The sequence below is a fragment of the Pelodiscus sinensis genome, chromosome 3 (assembly GCF_049634645.1).
Source record: "Pelodiscus sinensis isolate JC-2024 chromosome 3, ASM4963464v1, whole genome shotgun sequence".
Lineage (NCBI taxonomy): Eukaryota > Metazoa > Chordata > Testudines > Trionychidae > Pelodiscus > Pelodiscus sinensis.
This window is the reverse complement of record NC_134713.1, coordinates 185013371-185040048: the sequence shown is the minus strand read 5'-3', so window position 1 is coordinate 185040048 and position 26678 is coordinate 185013371. Positions and strand designations below refer to the sequence as shown.

The following is a 26678-nucleotide window of genomic DNA, read 5'->3' as shown; positions in this document are numbered from 1 at the left end:
AACCTATTTATAGATAATCTAAAGAAAGGGATAAAAATGGAGGTGGAAAAATTTGCAGATGATACTAAACTACTCAAGATAGTTAAGACCAACGCAGACTATGAAGAGCTTCAAAAAGATCTCACGAAATTAAGTGATGGGGCAGCGAAATGACAAATGAAATTTAATGTAAAGTAATGCACATTGGAAAAAATAATCCCAACTATACATACAATAAGATGGGGACTAATTTAGGTAGAACTACTCAAGAGAGAGATCTTGGAGTCACTGTTGATAGATCCCTGAAAACATCCAGTCAACGTGCAGGGGCAGACAAAAAAGGAAACAGAATGTTAGGAATCTTTAACAAAGGGAGAGAGAATAAGACAGAGAATATCTTATTTCCCTTATATAAAACCATGATACACCCACATCTTGAATATTGCGTACAGATGTGGTCACCTCATCTCAAAAAGGATATACTGGCATTGGAAAAGGTTTAGAAAGGGGCAACAAAAATTATTAAGGGGTTGGAACAGGTTCCATATGAAAAGAGATAAAAGAAACTGGGACTTTTCATCTAGAAAAGAGGAGACTAAGGGGGGATATGATAGAGGTCTACAAAATCATTTCTGATGAGGAAAAAGTAAATAAGGAAAAATTATTTACTTGTTCCCATAATATAAGAACTGGGGTCACCAAATGAAATTAATAAGTAGCAGGTTTAAAACAAACAAAAGGAAGTTTAGCTTCACTCAGTGCACAGTCAATCTGTGGAACTCCTTGCCAGAGGATACTGAGAAGATCAGAACTTTAACAGGGTTCAAAAGAGAACTAGATAGATTCATGGAGGTTAGGTCCATCAATGGCTATTAGCCAGGATGGGTAGGAATGGTGTCCCTAGGCTCTATTTGTCAGAGGCTGGAAATGGATGACAGGAGAGGAATCACGTGATGATTCCCCGCTGTGTTCACTCTCTCTGGGGCATCTGCCATTTACCACTGTCAGAAGACAGGACTGGGCTAGATGGACCTTTGGTCTGACCCAGTATGGTTGTTCTTATGTTATGTATAGTGATCCAGGCTGACCCCCATCTGAGCTTTCTGAAAATCCTCAAGATTAACTTAATTGGAGGATAAGCATATAGCTGGCCCTGGGGAAGCTCTAGCCAGGCAAGCTCCCAGGCTGCAGAGCCTGAAGTAAGGCCTGAGGTACTAGGGCTGCAGGGAGGCATCCAGGGCAGCAGAAGGTAGCTGGTCCAAACCCCCTTGCCTATGAGTGGCCATTTTAGCCTGCAGTTTGTCCCTGAGGTAAAGGGCTAGATCAGTGGTCCCCAACCATTTAAGGTTGCCGGGCACCAGGGGGCGTGGCCGTTCGCCAGCCGGACGCCAGGGGGCATGGCCGTTCGCCCGCTAGGTGCCAGGGACACTTGCGCGCCCGGGGGCGGCCCCCCCATAGCCTCATACCCGGGGGCAGAGGCCCCCCATAGCCACACGCCCGGGGCTGGTGCCCCCTCCAAGCGCCACACTCCCAGGGCCGGCGCTCCCCCCCCCGCAAGCGCCGCGTGCCCAGGGCCGGCGCTCCCCCCACCATGCATGCTCCACGTGCCTGGGGCCAGGCCAGCCCCGAGCACTTGGCGGGCGCGCACAAATGCCCCCGCTGGCAAAATGGCACCCGCGGGCACCGTGTTGGGGACCACGGGGCTAGATGATAACTGGCAAAGGGTCTCTGAGGCAAGGTGTGTACAGGGGGATGGAGGTTTCCTGAGAGGGAGGACCCCTAAGTATGGGGACACTGCAGCAGGACAGTACCCAGAAGAGAGGACGCCACAGTCTGGGGGGGGGGGACATGGGTCTTATCACAAAGTGGTGAACAAAAGCTAACAGCAGGCATTACACTAGCCAGAAGGGGGCGCTCCAGGGCTGAGGGGCTGAGTCCCTGAGTAACGAGCTGGAAGGAGGCACTGTGGCGATGAGTCACACCGTGTTACAAGGTTACCCACTGAGAGGAGACAATTGGGCACTGCAAGTTTTAACTTGGAGCCACAAGCTCCACGTGAGAAAGAAGAGAAATAGTTGGGTTCCCCTGCTTGTGAGGCCTCAGATGGAGCAAGCGCAGCTGGCCAAAAAAATCTGAACTCAACTGCATACACACACCGGCACCAGAATATGTATATCAACAAGCACATGAAGGCCATAATATTATGTATCCAAGTTGTTACATTATATAATGAACTACTGACCAAAGAATAAATACCTGTGTGTAATGGCAACGGTACTAAAGCTCCTAACAAACAGGATTTGACTAGCCTACAGCAAACTGATTTTAGGAGACACATTGTTGAGTCAGCTTCCTTTAGTTCACTTTTTAAGGAGGAGCCTAATGTCTGCAGAGGAAGGTCTCTATCTCAATAAAGCTATTATTTTATAAAACATCTTCATTGTAGGCAGAAAAAAATCTACATAGTTTATAAACTGCTGCTGTGTACACACATGCGTGGACATGATGAACACAATTACCTCCAACAGAAAGTAATTTTGTAAGTGAACATTATATAATACAGACGCTTGTTCATTTGTTCTAAAACTGGAATGAGTTTAGCCTGTTTTTTATTTATACAGTGTGTATTTCCTTTTCTTTTGCTTCCAAACAATAGTTACATACTGTTCAACTTTTGCTTACTTGAATCATGTCAATCTCTTTTATTCACCTCTCCTGGCTGGGAGTGGGCAGGGAGCTGGGGAAAGCTGTCCAGGCTGGGGAGAGTTGCCCTGATGGAGTGGGGTAGAGAGGTGGGGGGAGTGGGGAGCTGGGAGGGGGGCTATTCTGGTGGGGGGGGCGTACAGAGAGCCATCCCGCAGGAGAGGCGCTATAAGCAGGGCACATCACACCTTCACTCCACCAGTCTTCACGACCAGGATTGGGAGCCCCCTTGTGCCACCATCACCCCTACCCCATGCTCCCACAGGGCAGGCCAGGGGCTGCTTTGCATACGCTGGATCTGGGGCAGCTCCTGCAGTACACAGCCTCCCTTTCCCCCACCCATGCCAGTCTCCGTTCCATTCACTGCAGCCAGAGTAAGTGGCTCCATGGCTCCAGAGCCAGCTGCTCGCTGGTGCCAGCTCTAGCTCTGGGCAAGCTGGTAAACCCACGTCCCTACCCTCAGCTGGTCCTGCTCTAGCCGTGGGGAAGATGGAGGAGCTGCACAGCTGCTCCTGGTGCAGGACTCGAACCCAGAACCCCAGGTTCTGGAGGTTCCATTAGGGTACCAAAGGACCCAACTGAGGCCCAGACTTCTCAAGTCTTCCAGTGTATTCTCAAATGTTGTCTGTGACAGATGGCAGGATAGACACCTCTCCCTTTATAATAATACAAATATAGATTTTCATTCTCTGAAATCCAAGAAAAATAGTGGACAAAGTTATGCACATTAAAGAAGTAAGTAACTGTATACTTCTGGGAAGCACCAAATTATTTGTCTTTGACAATAAAAACAGTTGGAGAAGAGTTAAGTAAAGTAATGTAAAGCTCTTAGCTTTAGAAGAACTAAGACAGCTCATTCGTGCAGAAGCACCCTCTAATGGCTGGCTGCAGAGTTAATTTAATGGAAGCTGTAGGTTAATTAACATCTGCATTCTCAGGCAGAAGGAACAATTAAAATGCTGAGTGATAAACAGGGAAAAGGACATATTGAGTATTTTTGTGTGTATGTCTGCACACATTCACTAATAATTATACACACTACAAAAGGAATCAGATCAATCTATTGTATACTTTACACTGCCATATATTTCATGAGATTCTGGATGTGTTTATTTTTAAATTATCCCCAACTGAAGTATATATACCATTTTAAATTTACATAGGTTTCAGTTGTCTTTCAGAGGAAATATGAAAGCTGATTTGCAAATCTGCATAGAAATTTAGACAGCTCTTCGTTCCAGTTTTTGTACAACATGCAAAAATGAGTTATGATCAAACATTTGAAAACAGCAGATACAGACAATGGACTTCAAGAAGGCAGACTTTAACAAACTCAGAGAATTGGCAGGTAAGGTCCCATGGGAAGCAAGTCTAAGGGAACAAAGAGTTCTGGAAAGTTGGCAGTTTTTTAAAGAGCAAGAGCACCAGAAGTAATTTCCCCAATGCCTAAGAAAGCTAAGTATGGGAGGAAACCACCCTGGTTTAACCAGGTGATCTTTAACAACCTAAAACTCAAAAAGGTGTCATATAAGGAGTGGAAACTAGGTCAAATTACAAAGGATGAATATATATTTTAAAAAATCCACACAACACAAGGAGGCCAAGGTACAAAATGAGATTAAACTAGGTAGGAATGTAAAGCAGTGTTTCTCAAAGTGGTCCATGGATAGGGTTGCCAGATGTGCAAAAAACAAAAATACCGAACACCCCCCAAAAAAAAACACTGGGAAAAAATTCTGTTGAAGAAAAAAAAAAGGGGGAGGGGGGAGATCAACGTTGTTGAGCAAAAAAGAAAAAAAAAAGAACTCTAATTTACCGGACAGAAGGTGAAAATACTGGATTGTCCGGGTGAGTACCGGACACCTGGCAACCCTATCCATGGATCCGCTCTGAAAAACCTGCTAACTGACCACTCTGGTTTGTTTGTTTATTTACTGCCTCCGCATTGCAGCTCCCATTGGCTCCAGTTCACTGTTTCCAGCAAAGAGGAGCAGCGGGAAGCCATGGATGCAAACAATGAACCAGAGCCAGTGGGAGCCACGAGGATCCATGACTGCGGAGCTGGTAAATAACAAACCAGACTGGCCAGTTAGCAGAATGGATCCACAGATGACTTTGAGAAACACTGATCTAAAGAATAACAAGAAAACATTTTACAAATGTTACATTGTAAATTCTACAAACATAAGAAGTAAGAAAAATACCAAAGAGAGTGGAACCCTTCAATGGGACTGGAATCCATCCTATGGGGCCCACAGATAGGGTTGCCAGATGGTTGAAACAAAAATACCGACCCCCAACCCCCCCAAAAAAAAACACCAGGAAAAAATTCTGTTGAAGGGGGGGATAAAAGGGAGGGGGAGGAGACCAAAGTTGTTGAGCATAGAGCCCCTAGAGCTCAGGTGTCCGGTATTCTCTGATTTTTTTAACTGGACAGGAGGCAAAAATACTGGACTGTCCGGGTGAATACCAGACACCTGGCAACCCTACCCACAGAACTCACTGTCATGACAATGGGAGCAGCTAAATATACTTTGTTGCAAGTGGGACTGCATGAGCAAAAAAAATTGACTCCAAATTTGTGGGAAAACACTAAATCTTTTTTTAAAGTAAGGGTTTAATATGTACATTTAAATGAGAGAGAAACAGATTAGATGTCTAATGTAACAAGAGTTAGCGTATTTGTATATGGTTTAAGCTAGATTTGTTATAGTCTTTTAGTGGTCACATTTGTTTCTGAAATCTGTTTTTTTATGTTTGTACAAATAGATACACAACAAATATAAATAAATATTGTGGCAAGGGCCCTGCTTGTCCTTGTCAAACTCTGCTCTTCTCCCCTTGGCGAGAAGGGCCTCAGGCAAAGCATCCCCTTGTCCGTCATGTAGGGGCAATCAGACTTTTCCTCAGAAGTGAGTTAGGGTGGTAGTCTCTCTGGGATGAAGGGAAGGAGCCCAGCCTCTCCTCCTGGAGCTCCTTTCTCCCCTCCTGTCTCTTGTAAGTATGAATGTCTGTATGCTTCTCTCACACTCTCTTCTATCTCTCTCCCCTCTCCACCTAACGGGAGGTTTTTAAAGGTCTCCAGCAGGCCAAAAGTGGAGTCTGCTGGCCCTAATTGGTTCAAGGTAGCCCGGTCTCAGCTAATCCCTAATCTGCTTGAGACAGCTCCTTGTCAGCTGCTCCTAAGTGGCCCACTCCTCACTAACAAGGGAGTTGGCTTTTTTCCCTCCCTCCTTGGGCTGCCTTTCTCCCACTTGGTTCAAGCTCTTCGACCTGACTTTGTCACAATATATATAAAACGCATACAGGCTGAACCTCTGAAATCCGGCACTCTCTGATCGGGCAACATCCGTGGCCATGCAGGACCATGCATATTGCTGGACTAGAGAGCCTGGACGGGAGCAAAGGCAGCCAGGGTCAGGAGCGAAGCCCTGGCCAGCAGCAGCAGGTCCAGTGGCTGGGAGCCCCTGCCAGGCCAGGCCGATGGCTGAGAGCACAGTCTGAACCAACGTGGCAGGGAGCAGCAGTGGGGAGTGCAGTCCCGGCCAGGGCTGGAGGCAGTGGGGTTTGGGCAGTGGGGGCAACGGGGCTCGCACGGCAGGGAATGCAGCCCCGGGCAAGGCTGGGGGCAGTGTGGCCAGCACAGCAGGGAGCGCAGCTCGGGGCCAATGTGTTAAGGAGCGTAGCCCTGGCCAGGACCAGGAGCGGATCCCAGTGGACAGGACTGGGAGTGGAGTTCCATGGCTGGGACAGATGCCCAAGAGGGGCCAGTGGCAGTGGGGAGCCTTGACCTCCCCTAGTCTGGCAAACTCCTAATTGTGCCGGACCAGGGAGATCTAACCTGTAGTAGAATGGTGACTCTATCTCTGTAATCTCCTGCGAGCGCCCCTCATTCGGCCAAGTGTGAGTTCTTGCACTGCCTCAGTCTTAAAAGCCCTGCAGCTACTCAGCCCTCTGACCGAGTCACACAGTCTTGTATTCATTCACAACCCCCTTCTAAGAGATACCTCTAACAGAGGCCCATCCAGGTACGCATAAGACCTAGCCCCATTACAGTGTCTCTTCCTGGATTTGCAGAATCTACGGCTTTTGCCGATGGGAATGGGCTAAAAATGAAAGAATAAAATAAAAATGCAGGAGCAACTGGGAGTGGGAATTGTGGGGCGGGGCAGGAGTGGGATTTAAAAAATAGCATGGCTATTTTGCATGGCTTTGAAGGAGAGATTAGGCCCATTACTCATGTGGGAAAGACATAATAGAAAATGCAGCAATGGCTATTTTGTTTCAGCTTTCACCAAAAAAGTTAGCAGTGACTGGATGACTAACATAGTGAACATCAATGTAAACTGGATAGGATCTGAGACTAAAATAGGGAAAGAACAAGTTAAGAATCACGTAGATGTCTTCAAGTTGGCAGGGCCTGATGGAATACACCCTGGAATATTTAAGGAACTGGCTGAAGCGATCTCTTGGCCATTAGTGGTTATTTTTGAGAATTTGTGGAGGACAGAGAAATCCCAGAGGACTGGAAAAGGGCAAATATAGTACCTAGCTACAAAAAAGGAAATAAGAATAACCCAGGGAATTATAGACCAGACAGCTTAACTTCAGTACCCAGAAAGATAATGAGCAAACAATCAATTTGTAAGCACTTAGAAGATAATAAGGAGATAAGTATCAGCCAACATGGATTTGTCAAGAACAAATCACATCAAACCAATCTAATATCCTTCTTTGACATGGTAACAAGTCTCACAGATACAAAGAAAGCAGTAGATGTGATATATCACAATTTTAGTAAGGCTTTGATACTGTCTCACATGACGTTCTCATAAACAAATAGGGAATATAGCCTATGAGATGGTGTGTGCACAACTGATTGGAAAACCATACTCAGAGAAAATACCATTCAATATCTTTGCAAATGATTTGAAAAATGGCATAGAGAGTATACTTATAAAGACTGCATATTATACTGTGCTGAGAGGAATTGTGAGTGCTTTGGAGAATGGGATTAGAATTCAAAAATGATCTTGACAAAGGAAGAATTCTCTGAGATGAGCAAAATCTGGACAAATGCAAAGTACTACACAGAGGGAGGAAGAAATAATCAATTGCACAAATACAAAATGGTAAATTACTGCTTAGGAAGGAGTATTGCAGAAAAGGCTCTGAAGGTTATAGTGGATGACAGACTAAATATGAATCAACAATGTAACAGTATTGCAAAAAAAGCACACATAATTCTGGGAGGTTATAAGCAAGATACAGGAAATATGACTTCTACTCTAATCAGCACTGGTGAATCCTCAACTGGAATACCGTATATACCATCCCACTCTGGGAAAGATGTGGACAAATTGGAGAGCGTCTAGGGGAAAGGAACAAATAAGTTTAAAGATCTAGAAAACATAACTTATAAGGACAGATAGAAAAAATGGGTCATTTAGTCTGGAGAAAAGAAGACTAATTGGGGGAGCGGGACATGATAACAGCCTTAAAGTATGAAAAACGTTATATAGAGAAAAATGATAAACTGTTCTCCTTATCATTTGAAGGCAAGAGAAGAAATAATGAGCTTAAACTGCAGCAAGGAATATATAGGTTAGACACTGGGTAAAACTTTATAACTGTAAAGGCAGTTAAGAAATGGAACAAATTACCAAGGGAGGTTGTGGAATCTCCATCATTGGAAGTTATTAAGAACAGGTTAAACTAACAACTGTCTGGGATGATCTAAATAATACTAGATAATACTTAGCCCTTCCTCAAGTTCAAGGTATTGGACTAAATGACCTATAAAGGTCCTTTCCAGTCCCACTTTTCTATAATTTACAAGTATATTTCACTATTTTAAATATTTTGTTACATGTCCTGTTGAACAGAAAATTACTTTGCTATCTTATCAATAAATTTTCACAAAAGCTATTTACAAAAGAATGTATGTAAAATATTATCAGTGTACTAAGCCAAGAATATATAGTTGTCCTTTTCATTTATCCCAGAAATTGCCTCAAGGCTACACTGAAGTTACTGGAAATATAAACCGTTCTGAAGTTTCAACATTTTCCTTAATATATAACTTTCTTTATATTCTACCATTTTTGCTGAATTTGACTAAAAATACCCAGAATATTCTGAAATATACTAAAACTGCTATATTATACCTCAGTATTAGAGTCTATATTTGGCATATAATACTTCATTATGAAATGTTAAGTATCATGTCACAGTCTTTATATAAAGCCAGAAGCAGATAGAGCAGTTAATAACATAAAAGTAATGAGGCTAACTGACCAACTTGCTTCCCAACGTCACTTTGCAAATCTCTTTGGGCTAAATTTTCAGCCAGTGAGAGAGGAATTAGCCATAGAAATCCCATTAATGTTAATGAGCGTGTCATGGCTAACTCCCCATGCACTGCGCTAAAGATGTACGGCTATATCTCTAAATATGTGCAGATGCCCATATTCTTTTTTTTTTAAATAGAGCCTGAAGAAATGAAAGGCTCTATTCTCACATAACTGACTTATACACATGTATCTTTTTTCTCCCACTCATGAATCTTCTACATATTGGAATGGGTGTACTGTCTATGTTCTGTTTCTTAAAAAGATTATCCAAAGTATGTATGTTTACCAGCATAGAGAGACAGTCTGAGCTATATATTGTACAGTGAATAATACACATACGCAGAAGGATTTTTCTCTTATGTCCATATCAAGTAACCGAGTAATACTGTGTACTGTGTGAATCGTGTTCAGCAGTACAAGAACAGCCTGTATTCAAGTGGATGTTTTTAAGAGACTGTAATACTCACAAAGGCATCAACAGGACAGAATTTGAAAGCAAAGTCCCAATTATATCTGTAGAACAGATAAAAGCATGGAAAGCCGCAATGTAAGGGCTTGTCTCCACTCACCAGGAGATGGACGCTGTCGAGATCAATCTCCCAGGGTTCAATTTAGCGGGTCTAGTAAGGACCCACTAAATTGACCACTGATGGTGCCCATGTTGACTCTGGTACTCTGCCAGGTCCTGAGGAGCAAGGGAAGTTGACTCGAGAGTTTCTCCTGTTGCCCTCCGACAGTGGGGATGCCGTGGAAAATCGATCTGGTACATCAACTCCAGCTACACTGTTCATGTAGCTGGAGTTGCGTATATGAGGTCGACGTTCCCCCCCGTGCAGACCTGGCCTAAGTTTTCCCACATCCAGTGACTAGATCAGATTTAAACAGGAAAGAGACATCTGTGCATTGGGCCTCTGCCCACAATGGCCTCTAATTCATTTCATACAGGCCTCCAAAGAGCTATCTTGCATGTGCAATTGTTCTGTGTGGAGATAGCACAAGGTCTAAAGGGAAGCCAAAGATGAACCCCCAAATGAACAGTAAGTAAAATCTGCTTTAAGCTCACTCAAACAAGTCGAAGAACCTTCTTATGGGGCCAGGACATATAGGCTCTTCAATTAGATGGAATATAGCTAAGTCCATGCTCAGACTGCTAAAAATTTTAACTGGATCTTTGGTCTCACAATGGAATCACTGCCTACCTGTGGGAAAAGGGAAAAGGTGGAGAATGTTCTCTATCGATTGTATTGTCTTCCCTTTACTTATTCTTTACAACAACGCTTCATCTGGGCCACTGTACGGTTTGGAAAGAGGTGGGGCAGATTTGGAGGGAGAGAATCAGGGGACGGGGCTCTACCTCACTATTCATTGCATACCTCCCCATATTTTCACTCTGAAATCCTGCTGAGAATTTGTGAAGCTGTGCGCTGTCTTAACTCCAGGAGAGTCCTCTCTGTCACTATTTCTCAACAGTCTGCAGCTGTTTCAAGCTGCAGCTGTGCTGCTGAGAGAGAGACCAAAAGAACAACACAGAGGCAAGGTCTCCATGCAGTTGTCTCCTACCTCCTTAACTCTCTGACGTCTCCTTCCTTGTATATCTAGGATGAAAGTGGGATGCTTGAATCCCCACACCATTCCATGTTGTGGGAATTATTTGAAGAAATTTTGCATGGTGAACCTGGCATAGTTTTCTTGTACCTGGCTCCCTTTCAAAGGTTTCTTCATGAGAGATGTGCTATTTAGTAACCATCCTCCTCACTTGTCAGCTTTATTTGAGGATTGCAAAATACACCCCTGACAAATGTTCTATTGCTCGGTAATGCTAACACAAGTCATTAATTAGCAATAAGTTTGTGTAATTAAATGGGAGAGGTGCTTTGCACAACATTTAAAAGTACATGCAATGAAAATAATAAGCGACCTTGTATATAAGATATCATTATAGATCAGAGCCCTCTTCTGCCTGAAAGAAAGAAGTAACTTGGCAATGGATGCTAATTCTTCAGTGTTTTCTACATCACATAAATCATTACTCTTTGTAAAGGACTTGCTATCTTTAAATAACAATGTCTATAAATCACACTTTCTTCTGAATCATCAGGAACTACCATCCTCTGGTATTTTCTGTATAGTTTTAGATATGTTTCCTGACAAGTTAACTAAAGAATTTATCATGTATGTCATCAAACAGAAATATAACAAGCATATCTTGCCAGCTATTGCAGAACCTCCTCTCTCTGGCCATCTCATTACAAGTAATAAACAATGTAAAAGTAATCAAGTGTTCAGCAGTGCCATAAAATATTATTAGAATAGTTTAGGGCTAAGCCTTTCCCCCATCTCAACATACACACAGGCACACGCTCTTTGTGATAAGGATTTGTAAGCTAAAAACTTAGCGGGCTTAATCCTACAATTGTTATATGAGAAAGACTTCCAGGAACTTCACAGTCCAAAACATGGAGTAAAACATGAAAATAATGTGCACATTCTCAGCAGGATCAACTTTCTTGGTTTTATCTTTCCAATTTTAATATCAAAGTATTCCAAACTCCAATTATGTTTCATTACTGAAACTGTGAATATCCCATTTAATTATTTTTAATATCCTAGGATTACACAAGGAATGCAGAATGTTGGTAAAGTAGACAAGGAAGAAAACACAATAATGATTTAAAGGGGGGGAAAGCTGTTTTTCGTGTTCTTATCCAATCAACAACTAGCTTTAAATATAAGTAATATAGTATTACACATAATTGCTTTAATCCTAAGGCATTTTAGGGTGTACTTGAAATAATACAAGGGAACCTTGTTTTTGTATATTCATAGCGTAAAACATCTAGCAAATAGTTTCTACATTCAGAGTGTGTGATTAACCAAGATGGTAAATACTTTTAAAGACACATTTAAATCAAAATACTGTATGTTAAATCAAAGAACTGTATATTGTGTAACAAATCTCACCATTTTCTTCCTGAGATGTTACACCTTGATTATAAAACAAGAGCTACAGATATAATTATACTCATTCTATATTCTAAGACTTCCAGTGAAACTGCCAATTTAGCAAAGATGCAAATGTTCCACAACTTTCTATGTATATTTTTTTTCCCCTCACCTCTGATAAATTGATTTTTAAGTTATCATAAATGCAGCTTTACACAATAGCACCATCTAGTGTTTAAGATACATGTTTGCATTTAATTTACTAAATGGCCTCAACACATTTTTCTCTGGATTCCCAATCGAGAATATAATTAAAATGTTTTAAACAATGTTTCTTCCTCAAACTTCTCCCTACCTGTATGTTTTCTAATTTCTCTTATCTAATTTCTCCCACATTTTTAACGCAAAAGGTAAGTTTTCATTTTTATTGTTTTCAATCTAATTTAGATTATCACTACTTAATGGGAACTGGGGTGAAATCCTGGCCCCATTCAAGCCAAATGAATGGCAACAGGGACAAGGATTTTATTTCTGATCTTTTTGTTTGCCTCTCAAATTCTGTGCAAACAAATGGTGCAATATGAATAATAAAACAATAATAAGCTATCATTTAAGAGATGCTCACTCCTTATGGAAGGTATGTTATAATTAAAAGTCAATAAATTGATCTAAAACTTAGATTTTAACAAGACAAGTAAATACATGTTATATTCCTTCTTCCCTGTGGGTACGTCTACACTGCAACACTATTTCGAAATAACTAGCACTATTCTGAAATAACTTAGTCCGTGTCAACACAGCAGGAAGTTTTTTCGAAATAGTATCCAAATACTATCAAGCTGGAGCACTTCTTACTCCAACTCCTGCAACCCTCATTGTACGAGGAGTAAGGGAAGTCGGAGGAAGAGTGCTCTATTTCAAAATAAATGCTGCGCAGATGCTCCCTATTTCAAAATAAGCTATTTCGAAATAAGATACACAACTGAAGTAGCTCAATTTGCGTCGCTTATTTCGAGTTAAGCCCTGCAGTGTAGATGCAACCTGTATGTCCTGTATCAGATTTAAAATAAAATAAATGCAAGATAACTTCCCTACAATTAAGTCTCCAAAAGAATGGAGTAGTCAAAAAAGTTAGAAGCTGGCATTAATATATTAGAAGAATGAATCATTGGAACAATTTTTACACGAAGGGGGTGCTCAAAGCAAAATCCATGCATTTGGGTTGTTATTACTATTTCAAGTGAGGGCGTACAGCAGCACCATCAGCACCCCTAATTCCAGAATCTATGAATGCACAGACCTGATTAAAACGGTGTCTTAAAAATTATAGGCAGCAGTGTTTCACTACCTATTACTGAGGCTTCGCATGATAAGACCTTACTTCCAGTGGCTTATAACTTTTCTAAGCTTTGAACATATTTGCTGAACTTTTCCATACAAGGTGTCTGTCTCAAGTTGGATGTTTCCGGAAAATTTTAGCCCTTATTGTTCAGCTATTTCCAAGAACAAGACTAGGGATGTTGATTTACCATGTTAAAAAATTCTCGAGAAAAACTGTTTGAAAGCTCTAGTACCTCCATGCTTTGGAGCAGTGACTCAGAATTTTGCAGGAAGGTGGCCTTTGTGTCAAGGACTTGCATTTTGCCATCATGAAAATCTGCTCAATTTGGCCACGATTGACTTTTGAAAAGTCACAGTTTGCCCAAGTCAGTAGACTTTTACTCAACTTCAACAGTTAATTCTCTGAGGATTCTTCCCTTAATGCAGGGGTGTCCAAACTTTTTTCAAAGAGGGCCAGATTTGATGAAGTGAACATGCGTGAGGGCCGACCATTTTGCCTGACATTCTTTGAACCATTAAAATTAAATGCAAATTAACTATTTCATGCAAAGTTTATTGCAAACGGCATACTTTTCATTTCGTCACATGGATGACAAATCTAAACAGGTGTTAAATCACTCTGCCTTTCATATCTGAAGGCCAGATGAAAAAAAAAATCCAGGAAGCTGAAATATGTGTCAGGAACATTGTAAAGTACATTACATATTATTGGTAATAAAGGTTGTCTGTCAACTTTTAAGTTCAAAAAATATGAACAGGAACATAACACCAAGTATACATGTTGTGTCCAAATATATTTATAACTGATTTAGACCAACTGACATTAACTGAGATTTTACAATGTATTCATCTCAATACATATGGATTCGTTGGGGGCCATAAAAGATAGATATTGCCAAATTACCTGGGGGGCCGTATTAAACCGGAACACGGGCCGCAATTGGCCCACGGGCCGGACTTTGGACATGCCTGCCTTAATGTGAAGATGCCTGAGCCTCTCACAGCTTCTAGTACTGACCAGAGTTCACATGAAGTATCTCTGCAGAGCAACAGAACATTCCCCCATCAAGCCAGAACTACTAGTCTCAAGCTGGATTTTTCCTGTAATGACTGTTCACACTAACTCTGGCCAAGTTGAGGCCAGGGTGAGATGACCACCTGTTCCTTATTTTAAGGGACCATAATTGATTTGTCCCTTAGGAAGATCACAGATCCCTTATTTTAAGATTCACTGAAATGTATTGAAACCAGTAATTATCATTTTAAACATTATCTTGAAGCTTAGGATAATTGCACTGCGCACTCAAGGGCAGTAGAAATATACACTTGAGAGAAAATATGCTAAGGGAAAAGGTGTTTTCCTAAAATGTCCATTAAAGGTTGACCATTTTTAATACAGTTCTCCCTTATTTCCATCCGACAAAGGCGGTCACCCTTGGCCAGGCGAGGGAAAGGAGACACTCAGCAATGCCCCTCCCCACAGCAGGAAACATGTTTGATTCAAATGCAGAGGGGATAAATGTCTAACCAGGTAGAAAGGAAAGGATTAGACTGGGACTGATGAGGCTGGCACTAGAGGTGACACACAAACTGGGACTGGTTAAGGAGACTGAGGCTGAGCAGTAGGGAGAGACAGACAGGGAGATAAGACTGTGGACAAAATTAGTTTATTCTTCCACAATTAGAAAATAATTCCATAACCAAAATCTTGTCTCAAACTTTTTTTTTAATATAAGACTGAAATTTTATTAGCTATTTCTGAACCAGTTTTAGGAATATTAACTTGTGTTGTGTTCACTGACGATATATGGATAACAACCAATGAAGCAATTATAATAAATGTCCGTGTCTGATCTTTTTCTAATAAAACATATACTCCAGCCTCAAATAATGTGCCATTCAAATTGAATAAACCTAAGGTGACATGGAGTATCAATGTTTTAGTGCTTAGGCATTTTGTTCATGACATTAAATTGCATGTTTCACCTTTTATCAGCTCTTTTCAAGAAAGCATATATTTAACAGTTAAAAAATAAGTCCTCTTGGTTAGCATGTATCATTTTTTTTAAAAGACCCGGACATTTGTAAGCTGTGACAATTATTTTTCTAACAGAATCTAGATGTGGATATCATTGGCAGTTATGTTTGCAGCTTTGAAGTCTGCTCTAGGTCTGTCATTTGGTTTAGGCTATTGATGGGTGCCTGGGGTGTTTTGTCCTCTGGGATGCTATTTTCCTTTAATTCATCTCTGATTAGAAGCTATTTATGCATTTTTATCTGCTTTATGTAAAGATCAAAGGGATCAGGGATCCCTATTCTGACCCTATAATAGGCAAAAAGGACAGTATGCATGTTCTTATTTGGTTTCAGTGTAAATTTTAAAGCCCACCTTTACACTGTTCAATTCTTGATACATCCCTTATGGCAAGAGCTTTCTATATGACTCAGCAGTTAATGGTACATACCCTGTTGCCTACAAAAATGGATATACTTTTCTTTTCATACCTTTGTAAATAAGTTTTTAGATTGAAATCTCTTTAGATAATTATTTATCTCGTCAGTGAGATTTGACACATTGATTATTACTAGCAATTAAAGTACAATTGAGCTCCACAGTCACTACAGCATCATTGTTCATAATGCTGCCATTACACTAAAATTATGAAAACCTCTGTAACTATTACCAAGACTGTTGTTCTTATTGTGAAATACTCGTCTCAAAAATTAATTTAACCCTTTTAAAGCTCTAATGGGGCAAAATTTGACTATCTAGCCACTTCTAGATGGATTTCCTGTTCATACTCAAAAATAGCTCTAAAATGTACAAATAAGGAGTCATATTCAGCTACCATTGGTATTAATGAAAACGGAGATCTTGCCACCATCAGTGCAAAAGAAACAAACCCCTCCACACTAACACAGTGCAGTTTAAACAACAGGTATTGCTTTGGGGAAACAACTTTTTCAGTTACAATGTGTAGGCCCACCGACAGAGATGGGAAGGGAGCAACTACCCTGGAACCCAGCCATTCAAAAGAGCATGAGGCTCCAGATGGAGCTCTGGGCTTCTTAAATCGTCACTGGAGCCCCAGGTGGTGCTGTCCTGGCGGTGCTAATGGGTTGGCTATGGGGGAAGTATGGCACAGTCTGGACAGTGCTGAGGAATGGCTTCCCCAGCTCCTTCCACCCGAGGCCCCGCAGCTTCTGGGAGTGCGGAGCTGTCCTTCCATCTTGCATTGGGCCACCCCTGACACTTTAGTCACACTGTAGACACGTGGCAGATTTGGTACACAAACACAGCAAGTATGGTGAAAAAGAAAATTCCAAGGACTGTATTTTCAAAGGGATGCAAAAATGTTGTGTACAGAAACACTCTTCCTTCTGCTCAGTGGAAGCTACAACTCACCCTCCTTGTGGCCTGATTTTAATTTGTCCTGTTACTTCCTGCTTGATCTCCTGGTCCTCAGCTGAGAGCCATGGAATGAGGACCTGTGAAAACAGCCAACAAATCCCTCTGTGCAGGGAAAGCATAAAGTTTGAGTACACGAAACCCCTTTGAGGAATTTTTTCTGTCAAAACGTATTTGCATAAGGAGGTGCAAATTACTCCAACTGGTCTGTGGACTGACAAAAGAAGAAACGGGGACCCATTTGATGGGAGGAGCCTAACAGAAGGCTCAAAATTCTTCAGGGTTCCAGCCAAACAACAATTATCTGGAAGTCAGGACCACAGATCTTCACGTTATCTGTCAGAGTCTAGGATTGCAGAAGGTTCTGCTTTCTAAAAGGTTCTGGAAGACTGCAGCACAGGCACCTGGAGTCCATGAATAGGAATATACAGACGAAGAAACCGCCAGCTTTGCCAGACAACTTCAACAGAGCAGTTATGAACTTAATGCAGAAATCTGCAGCACTTTTAGTATTTAGAGGCACTGAAAAAAATAGGATTTAATATCAGAGTCCACAACTACTGAAGTGCCATTTTTTAATTCAATAAAATCTTTTTTCCAATTCAGTTGAACTTCTCACAGAATTGCCAATCTGTCTCACTGGAGTGCTGCAGAAAGTAGGGGTCCTCATTATAGAATTTAGGGTCACTTTGCAGGATATGACCAAAGAACAAGTATCTTACGCTCAGGCAGCTGCAGTCAAAGCCTTCTCTCAATTTTTGCCTATGTACTTCTACCCTGATTTGGAGACACCACACTAGGACTGAGAGAATAATTTTTTCAGGCCTCTCTGCTAAACAAGCAAACAAAAATAAATTGCAATTAATTTCAGCTAATTTTGTGGGCATTTTCTGACTGGAAACTGGATTGATACCGCAAAACTTATTTCACAGATCATCAAACGGTAAAAGATTTTGGTCCTTACCTCTCTTAACTAGATTTGAAATAGAGATCTCGGGGTGAAAAGCTCATACTCTATAATCTCTTAATCTATCAGGTCCCTCCAGATGATTTAAAAGGAATTCAAAGGGTGGAATTTAGGTTAAAAGCTAGCAGACAATGTCTTAATTGCTGTATTTTGGGACTGCTTCTTTTTTATTTTTTGTACTTTTTATTTTGCATCAGACAGCATTATTGTTGATATTTTACCAGATGCTCTTCTTATAACAGAAAACATAAACCTGGATGAGGTCAAACCTTTTTAAGATTTTAATTAAATGGACACTAAATACTGGAGGATGAAAGATGCTTAAATTGTTTTAGAATGTGTACCATCTTCACTGTCTTTTTCTTGTCTATATTTATAGCTTTTGCATTCACTCCAGGAAATTGCACAGCTTTAAGTAGAGGAGTGCCTTGCAAAGAACAACTGTAACTTAGAATTTAGAACACTTAGGGTATGTCTAGACTGCATCCCAATGTGAGGTAGACATTGCAAATGAAGCTGGGATTTAAATATCCTGTGCCTAATTTGCATAAAAATGGCTGCCACGTTTTGCAGACTCAGCACTTTGTTGGCAAAAAGCGGCAGTCTAGAAGGGGATCTGTCAAGAAAGAAAGTCTTTTTCGACAGATCCTGTAAAGCTCCTTCCAGGATCCTCCTCTAGACTGCCGCTTTTTGCTGACAAAGTGCCATTTTTATGCAAATTAGGCACAGGATATTTAAATCCCTGCCTCATTTGCAATGTCAATCTGCCTAATCTGCATCCCTCTGCCGACAGAGGGATGCAGTCTAGACATACCCTTATAGCTTTACAACAGCTCTGCTAGTCACAGACTGACATGACCCAATGAAACTGTATAAGCCAACAGAGAGGCAACAGAGGTTTTGTGCTACATCAAAATAATAATTATAATACATTCAAACAGGACTTGGTGCTTGGAGCAAATATACAAAAAATGGACAGAAACTTTATGTCATAGCCTAGTACCTGGGGGAAGTTAACAGGAAGAGATGAGAGTTATTTCCACCGTCACAAACTGCAAAACAATTTACAAAAAAAGAGTAGACTAGATACTCACTGGTATCCTATCCACTGAACTCAATGGACCTTAGCTGTTGCCAATTTACACCACTTAAGTATCTAGCTCAAATGAATGTATAGATGATACATTGTCATATAAGCTTTTAAAAAAATCTATATATGCTAATTATGGTAAGAAACCTGAGGCTTTCAGTCCTGTCTATAGTAAAGAAATTGAGCTCTCAGGCAAAATGTCAGGCTTTAACACAAATTATAAGAAATCAGAGGCCGTATGAACAGAACTACCACAGGCAGGGAAAATGCAATTAGAAGAGCTTTTAAATTTAAATGTGCAAGGAAACTGATGAGATACTTAGGGGGGTGAACATTCCAGCCGAAATGGAAAAACTATACAAAGAGAAAATTATATGCTGCTTTTAGGGAACATCAAAAATTACCTTGAAAAAACAGACAAACTTTCATTTTCATTCCTAGAGAGCAAAGACACTTCCAATGACCTTCTTTCTCTTCCAGATTCTGACAGTCTTGTGTCTAAGGAGCTTTTAAAGGGCATTCAATGACATATAATGAGATTTCTTGGACCTAGAAGCTGCCCAAAGCCAATAAGGAGGTACTTGTCTACAAAAAAAAAAAAAAATCAACAAAAGAGGGGTTGGTGCTATTACTTATCAAAAATAATACCAATACACATAGCCAAGAGCCTGGTCTGACTGGCAATGGATCTCAAATTTCTACCATAATTAAGGCCATGTCTCAACTGACAAGCTTACAGCAGCACAGCTGCACTAATAGTTGTGCCATAGTAAAGCTATGTCTACGCTGCTCCCATTTTGTGCAAAAAATATGCAAAGGAGGCGAAGCATGGAATATTGCCGTGCCTTGTTTGCATAATTAATGAGGCTTCCGCATTTTTTCAGGAAGAACGGCTGTTGAGCAAGAGTGGGGTTTTGCGCAAAAGCCTCTTGCGCAAAAACGGAGCGTCATTAATTATGCAAATGAGGCACTGCAATATTCTGTGCTTCGCTTCATTTGCATATTTTTGCAAAAACAGGAGCAGTGTAGACATAAGAGCGCTTGTATAGCCACGCTCTGCCGAAAGGAGAGAGCTCGCTCATTGACGTAATAAAACCAGCTCAATGAGAGGCAGTACCTATGTCAACAAGAGAGTGTCTCCCTGCTGTCTTAGTACTGTGCACTAGGTATGTGAACCAATTACAGTAAAACTCCAATAGTCCAGCATCCAATAGTCCGGCACTCCTGATAGTCCGGCATCAAAATGGCAAGAGCCTAGTGAGTGAGCTTCGGCAAAAAATGAGTCACAAGGTAACAGTGGCAGCAGCTGAACTGAGCAAAAAGGGTAAAAAAGGGTTAAAAAAAACTAAAACATTACAGTATACTGTATACAGTATGTACAATAAAAAAGGTTAAGAACACTTTATATACAGTATATACTATATACAGTATATACATAACCATCTTATGTATATGCTTGATACTCTGGCATATCTGATAATCCGGCACCACATAAGTCCCATAGGTTCCGGGTTATCGGAAGTCTACTGTAACTGGTTACCTTGTAAGCATCACCCTTAATAGGCAGGCAGAGGGTTACTCCAGCCCCATGGGGCTGCTTAGCTCCCAGCCCACAAGGACTCAGGATTCGCAGCATGGAGAGGGAAAGGGCTGCCTGCTCCCAGCCTGCACAGGCTCATGGGCTGGGAGTCGGCAGCCTCGCATGTGTTGAAAGCAGCAGTTATGGGGGGGGCGGAGCCTGGACAGAAGTCCTATCCTCTTCCTCTTGCTGCCGCTTCCAGCCCCATGTGAGGCTGCCAACTCCCAGCCTGCATGGACTGGGAGCCAGCAGCCCAGTATGGGGTTGGAAGCAGGAGGGCTGGAGCAGCCCCTGACCACAGTGCAGGAGCCACTCCAGCCCGTCTCCATTTAATCAGTTAACCGGTTAAACTTAACGTTTAACCAGTTAACTAATTAAACAGGATTTTACATCCCTACTGAACACATGAGCGCTTATGCCGGCAACATTTATTTTGCTCTGAGTCCCATGGCAATAAGTGAGACCACAAACCAGCGGTTTTCTTTTACAAGTTCACTATCAGCAGTGAAACTGACAGTGCAAAAATTCTGCAAGTGTAGACACAGCCCAAGTTTTTCTAAAGCAATTGCTGCTTCTGAAAGCAGGCTGCAGGTAGGCCCTCATGTTTAATGAAAGAGCTCCATAGCTACTGTGGTGTTAGTGAAAAGTCTGTTTCATTCTAATGATTTGAATTATCTTGATCTGATTCGTTGGGTCAGAAACTGCAAGCCTCAGTAGATTTTAGCTAGAAAGTTGTTCTAAACCAGCCAACTGAATGCAACACTAACAAGTGGTGTCACAAAGGTTTTGCAGACATTAGTAATAATATAGACATGGCCTTAGTAAAAATTATGCAGGGATTATATTTTGGGAGTGCATTAAGAAACTCACTCAGAGCCTGAAAGAACAGATCCAAAGCATTATATAAAAGCCCACTTACTAAACTCATGGGGGGCACTGTAATTTAAAAAACTCCCCATTCTCTCTGATCCCTCACTGAAGATTACAGATTTCCCCTTGATTTGTAAAACTACCAGATTTGCCAAATTATAAAAAGGTGAGTTTAACTGAAGCAGCTATTTAAAATTCAAGCAATTAGTCCACCAAAAGAACTAGAAGATTCTAGTCTTCTTCCTATGCCATCCAAGAACGCACTTCAAAAATCTTGATGAGAGACTCAGGAAAATCCACTGGGCGTAAGGGGATACAGAAGTTCCCATGTGCAGCATGAAGTGGGAAGCCGAGAAGCCCAGCACAACTGCCCAGTCCCTGATAGGGAGCAAAGAAACCAGGTGTGGCTGCCTCATTCATGGAAGAGAGTGGGGAGCTCAGGGGGATCAGTCAGGCTCCTGTTGGGTAGATCCACGCCCGGAGTTTGGCCAGCTGCCATGCTCCTAATGGGGAGAGGGAAGCCAAGAGCCCAGGTGGCAGCCCACATTAGAGCAGGAGCTGGGAGCCTGAGCAACAGCCTGGCTTTGAGCAGGGAGACAGGAATCCAGGAGGGCAGCAGTGCTCCCCTGCGGAAAGTAGGAAGCCCAGGTGGCAGCTTGAGCTGGGAGTCTGGGTGGCAGTCCAAGTTGGGAGCCTGGCTGGCTGCCCGAACTTGAAGCAGAGTCCAGGTAGCAGCAGACCACCTGTAGAGCTGGGAGCCAGCTTCCTTTTCAACTTCACAACTTCAGGAGAGACACAGAATTGACAAGAATAACAGACAATAGATATAAGTAACAGTTTCTACAGGGAAACTACGTCACCCTAACTACACCAACATAAGATCTATGCCTCTCATGAAGGTGCAGTTACTATGTTGGGGTAGTAGAGCACTTACATTGGTCAGAGCAAGGCTATAGTGTGTACATTGATATAATTAGATTGAGGTAAGCTACCTCGTATTGACCTAATGCTGTAGTATAGACCAGGCCTAAATTTTCAGACTCAATGTGGGGCAATGACAAATACCCAACTTGGATGGCATAGCCAAATGTCTGTTTTCTAATTTGAATTGTAGACCAGACCTTAACCACCATCAACCAAGTGGTCTAAAGCTATGCCGACAGCTCTTTTCATCATTTATTTGTTTCCTCAATTAAAGAATTAAGCTGCCACTGATATAGTTATCTTTAAAAAAGGATGAATTTACACAATACTCCTTGTCTGGAGTTGCAGTAGACAGTTCAGAAACTGAATGGGAATTACTGTTGCAAGACTGTACAGACCCCAGGAAAGTATAGTATGCTAAGCCAATGAGTATGCATTAAGCCATTCTTTATATAAAATACCATGCTCATGCTTAGAACAAAACACTTTTCTCCCAATGAGTTTGTCTCTCTGAAGTGAGAGAGCCATGAACAAATAATTAGAGCATGCACCAATAACATACATATTAAGCAGGCTGTGGCAGCTCAATAACTTTCCCCTATTTATCTTCCAACTTTCACATCAAGTATATAGCCCACATTACTGATGATAACCCATTATTGTTTGCCAAATCAATTTGTCCCTCTTGCATTGTCTGTAAACGAGTACCCCTAGACATATTTGTTCGGCTGGATAAACTTCCCTGGATTTCAGTATTCTGTCTAAAATACATACGTAATCAAGAACAACTTGTGCTTTGGATCTGAGGAAGTGGGTCTGGCCCACGAAAGCTCATCATCTAATAAACCATCTTGTTAGTCTTTAAAGTGCTACATTGTCCTGCATTTTGCTCCATTTCTTCCATCACCCAAAGCTTGATTCAGGTTCTCTCTCATGTCCCCTTACTGCAAAACATTAATGCTCCTGTAAGATATAAGCATTTCAAGATGTAGAAGGATCCTACAACATTGAGGATCACTATGTTACACGGATCCCTGTGAAGGACAAAATGATATAATTTTGGGTTGCAAGATAACTACAAAGATAACACCCTAGATAAACAGGATCATAATCTGATATCTGAATGAGGCAGAATTAACAATGAAGAAGAACGCCGTCACACTTCAAAGTTCATACAAAAGAATGATCAATTTTTGCTTGCCCAGATATACAAACAACTGACTCCTCCATGTATTATGCATTATAAACACCATTGGGTATTTGGTAATGCCCATTTGATAATACTGCTGTTGTTCAGGCTGCAGGGTGCTGTTTGTGATCCTGTGGTGCAGAAGCTCTATAAATTGATAGTACCATCTTAATTGATCAACAGAATGCAATCTGCAATTTCATAGCTTTTGTGTCCTTGCCAATACTTTCTGTTTTCAAATAAATGTTAAAAGTTTTCGCTGCAGGTAACAAAACTAAGTATATGCTTTATTGTGGTATAGTTAATCTGATTCACATTTTGAAATATGCAAATACTTGTCTCACAGTCTTTCAAATGTCATTAACTGCAAATCACAAAAGTAACACTGGATTCATTTGTATTGTACAGGAAGGTCAATCCTGGAAGATTCCTGCCTTTAGAACTTATTTGGCTAAAATAAATTGCATATGAAGGACTTGAAGGATCATTCCCTTAGTTCACATTTTTGCTTGATCAGTCAGGCTAACACATAACATACATCTGGTTCTCTCTGCTCCCCCCAGAAAAGTTTTTATATTGATTCACCTTAACATGACTGACAATCCTACCTTCTTACTACCTGTATTAATATTAATATTAATTAATATAATATATAATTAATATAATCCATTCATCTGAAGAAGTGGGTTGTGCCCATGAAAGCTCATGATACCATCTATATGTTTTGTTAGTCTCTAAGGTGCTGGAAGACTATTCGTAGTTTTTTAAGTTTTTCCAGAAACAGACTAACTTGGCTACCTCCTGATGCATTAATATTTGTTTGCTGTATCAAAATCCACTTTTCTTGGTAGCACTACATCATAAAATTTTAATGAATCTAGAAAAAAATCTACAGCACAATAGAAATCAGATAAATATGTTCATCATCCAAAAATCAAATAATCATTTATTTTACCCTGTGAGGCCTGACAGAGTAAGCTTTTGCTTAATTAAATTATTTTTAAAGTAAGTTTTAACACTGTAAATGTTCACTTAAGCTTTTGAAATATCTTATGGTCTTTTATGTAATTGTCCTATATTTAGATCATAAAAAAATAATTTGACTCAGGCTACAAAACAAGAATCTCTTTTTACAATTTTTATACAAATATTTGAAAAAAGGATGCAGTGCCTCAAAGTTATTAGTCTGAAAATATACATATTACCAACAATATTATTTTAACATCCTAATTTATCCTGTCTTTATATTCCCCAAACACTAAATGACAGAAGAATTAACTATAAAACATAATTTAATTAGCCAATTTTTTTACAACAATAATAAAAAATTACAAACAAAACTGTTAGGGTATGTCTAGACTACATGGCTCTGTCCTCATGCCTCATGAAATGAGGTTTACAGGATCGGTTGGCAAAGGCTTCCCCAGCCAACAGATCCGCGTTTAGACTGCTGCGCTGTGCCAGATCAGCTGATTATCGGCACAGCGTGGCGGACATGTTTATTTTAATGAAGTGGGGATTATTTAAATCCCCACTTCTTTGCCTATGCCGGGTAAACTAGTTTACATGGCTCCGTTGATGGAGCCATGTAGTCTAAACATAGCCTTACTGTAACAAATATTCATTTTGTAGATAATCTTTACAATGGGTATGCCCAGTAGAATGTACTCAAAAAGCCTTAGGAAGTACATTACTATACTGTACCATTGATTATGATACTGAAAATGATGGGGTTAACCCAAACAATTTACCCTAGCCTTGCTAAGACAAAGATACTCAATTAGTATGGTTTTTAAACAACTGTTCCTTAAGAGAAAATATTGCTTGTTCCCAAAGTTATAGACCAATTTTAAAGCATTGGTTATCTTTGCTCGCAAGGGGGTTAATTCAGTTGAATAGATGGATTAAGTGAATTTACTTCCCAGCAGTGCACCTAAGGGAAATAACATCTGCAAGATAAGACTTCACTATTGATATAATGGTTTGTGAACCTAGATGCATGATGGCTCCACTTTGCATGAGACTGGCTATGGTGAAGACACAGTCAATCTGTTATCTTTTAAGGGGCCTCATATGGTAACTAACTCCAAGAACACGCTACGGGGTTATTCAGTGCATGTGAATGGGACCTCAGTCAGCAATCTAGGGTCTTCCAGAGTGACAATGGAGCCCCAGCAGAGATAGCATAAAACCACAAAGCAACTGCAATGTCACAATAGGTTTTATTAGGGAGAAAAGTGAAATTAACTTGGCAACAACTGTCTGGTGTTACACTTAAACAACTGGTAATTCTTAATAAAGTCACACCACTTGTGTTTCACAAGGCTGTCTACAACATTATGCTTTGCAAGTATGTAAATTAACATATGATATACACACAGACTTATATGTATTTATGTAAGGCTTCCCATCAATGTAGAATCTATGTACTGCACAAATGTTAATTTCTTTATTACTACATACTGTTTTCCCCACTTTTACAGATGGGAAATGAAGGAAAACAAAGTGTAATTGAAATGTTCAGGGTAACACAGGATCTCTGTAGCAGAGCTGGTGACTGAACCCAGATCTAGTGGATCCTATGTTAGTGATGTAACCACTGGACCATAGTTCTTCTCTGTGCATAACTATGCATACAAACACAGGAATGAGATCCACCTGATAAAAATGCAGATCCATGTAAAAAAATGGAGTTTCTCTCAAACTATGGCCATTTCAACTGTATTTCTCTTGCTAATCCCTCTCTGCTGGGACTCCTTACAATGTTACAAATAGATGCACTTTTTATGAGAAAGAAATTAACCTGATAGGAAACCATTCCCTTCTTCCAAAACAACGGTCTCAGATGTAACAAGAAATATTCAGTCCTGTACTACAGGGTAAACCTCTCTAATCTCGTACTCTCTGGTTCGGCAACATCCATGATCTGATATGATTTTAGTTAGCCATATGTTCACTTATTATGGGTGTGGCTAAGTTTCCCACGTTCCCATAAGAAGAAGTTACTCACCCTGTGTAGTAACGATGGTTCTTCGAGATGTGTCCCCGTGGGTGCTCCACTCCAGGTGTCGGGTCCCGTCCCGGCGCCGCTGGTCGGAAAACTTCTATAGCCGTAGCCGAGCCGGACCGCGCACGCGCGGACGCAGCGCGCGGCGTTCGCGCCTTTGCAACGGACCGGCTCCCCCTTGTCAGTTCCTCTCACCGCTCGGTCTCTGAAAGATAAAGCAGAAAGACCCGGAGCGGGGAGGAGGGTGGGGCGTGGAGCACCCACGGGGACACATCTCGAAGAACCATCGTTACTACACAGGGTGAGTAACTTCTTCTTCTTCTT

General features: G+C 41.0%; 1 protein-coding gene across 2 annotated transcripts in view; it reads right to left on the bottom strand.

Annotated features, from left to right (window-relative positions):
- The window catches only part of WDPCP (WD repeat containing planar cell polarity effector), a 259086-nt gene that overhangs the window by 212365 nt on the left and 20043 nt on the right, over nucleotides 1-26678 (bottom strand). Inside the window, exon 2 of one of the 2 annotated variants that reach the window (XM_075925595.1) lies at nucleotides 19190-19370. The exons of the other annotated variant lie outside the window; for it this stretch is intronic. The gene's annotated coding sequence lies outside the window, so the exon portion shown is untranslated. The remainder of the gene's footprint in view (nucleotides 1-19189; nucleotides 19371-26678) is intronic. 2 annotated transcript variants of the gene reach the window in all.